Below are 1879 nucleotides of genomic sequence, written 5' to 3'. Positions count from 1 at the left end.
CTACGAGGAAGCTGTCACCCTCCTCACGAACCACTTTGGACTCTTCCGGACAGAGACCTCAGATGTTGTACCTGGAATCTGCTGGAGCCACTTTCCCAGTTCGGGGGTCACAGCCCCGAGTGCTCTGATTACCACGGGCACCACTGTTGCCTCTGCTCCCCACATCTTTTCTAGCTCCTCTCTCAGCCCTTTTTTTCAAGCTTTTTGTGTTCCTTCTTCCTGATGTTGCTGTTGCTCGGGATTGCTGTCACCACTGCTTCCTTCTGATGTTTGTCCATCAACACAATGTCCGGTTGATTATCCATCACTAGTTTGTCAGTCTGGATCTGGAAGTCCCACGGGATCTTAGCTCAGTTATTCTCAACCACCTTAGGAGGTGTCTTCCATTCTGACCTTGGGACTTCCACCCATACTCAGTGCAGATGTTCCTGTACACTATGCCAGCCACTTGGTTATGGCGTTCCATGTAAGCTCTTCCTGCCTGCATCTTACACCTTGCTATAATGTGCTGAACTGTCTCAGGAGCATCTTTGTACAGCCTGCACCTGGAGATCTGTCTGGTGTGGTAGACCCCCCCATTCCGATTGATCTTGTACTAAGAGCCTGTTCCTGTGCTGCCATGATTAGTGATTCTGTGCTGTCTTTCAATCCATCCTTTTCTAGCTACTGGTAGACTTTCTTGATGTCTGCCACTTCTTCAATCTGTCGGTGGTACATGCCGAGCAGGGGCTTGTCTTTCCATGATGGTTCATCCTCCTCTTCTGCATTCTTAGGTTTCTGCTGCCTGGGGTATACACTTAGCAACTCATTTATAGGGCCATCATCCTGATGTATTCCTGGACATTGGTCGTTTCGTCCTGGACAGTGGCTCTGACGCTCACCAGTCCTCAGTTCCCCTTGTTCCACTTAGTGTACAGTCTCAGGGTGCTGGACTTGGGATGAAACCCTCCATGCACTGAGCGAAGCTTCCTTGTTTTGATATCAGTGGCCTCTATCTCCTCCTTTGGCCAGCTTATTATACCAGCAGGGTATCTGATGACTGACTGGCAGGGCGTATGTGTTGATGGCTCGGACCTTGTTCTTTCCATTCAACTGAATTTTCAGGACCTGCCTTACTCTGTGTGGGTATTTGGCTGTGGTTGACTTCCTTGTGGCTTTCTCATGGTTCCCATGTGCCTGTGGGACCCCAAGGTATTTGTAATTGCCCTGAACATCTGCAATGCTACCTTCTGGTAGTTCAACACCCTTGGTTCTGATCGTTTTCCTTCTCTTGGACACCATCCAACCACACTTATCTAGTCTGAATGACATTCCGATGTCGTTTCTGTAGATCCTGGTGAGGTGGATCAGTGAGTCGATGTCTCGCTCACTCCTGGCTTGATGCCATCCATGTAGAGTTGAGTTCTTAATGAAGGCTGTTAGTGTCCTGTTGATGTTGTACATTTCCAAGCATTCCAATATCCATGTGTGTGGCATCGAGTCGTAGGCTTTCTTGTAGTCAATCCAGGGGGTGCACAAGTTGGTCTGCCTGGTCTTGCAGTCTTGGGTGACTGCTCTATCGACCAGTCGCTGGTGCATGGCTCCCCTGGTATTACAAGCAATTCCTTTTTGAGCTTTGCTCGTGGATTGGACAATGTGCCTGTTCATCTTAGCCACTATGATGCCTGACAGGAGCTTAGAGCAGGTGGATAGCTCAGTGGTTAAAGCTTGTGACTTTGATGCGGAAAAGTGGGGTTTGAATGCCTGTCAGGTAACACATATCTCTGCACCCTTATGCAAGGTTCTTAATGCTGCTGGCCTCCTTTTGGATGAATGCAACCTTAAAAACAAGAGAGTCATACCGGGTTGTATGTCACCCAGGTCAACAAGGTATGCGTCA

General features: G+C 48.7%; 1 pseudogene; it reads right to left on the bottom strand.

Annotated features, from left to right (window-relative positions):
* On the bottom strand, positions 1–1578 carry LOC144463587 (uncharacterized; annotated as a pseudogene).
* Between the last annotated feature and the right edge of the window lie 301 nt (positions 1579–1879).

The sequence above is a fragment of the Epinephelus lanceolatus genome, chromosome 5, assembly GCF_041903045.1.
Source record: "Epinephelus lanceolatus isolate andai-2023 chromosome 5, ASM4190304v1, whole genome shotgun sequence".
NCBI lineage: Eukaryota > Metazoa > Chordata > Actinopteri > Perciformes > Serranidae > Epinephelus > Epinephelus lanceolatus.
The sequence above is the reverse complement of the archived record's forward strand: the minus strand, read 5'-3'. Positions and strand labels throughout refer to the sequence as shown.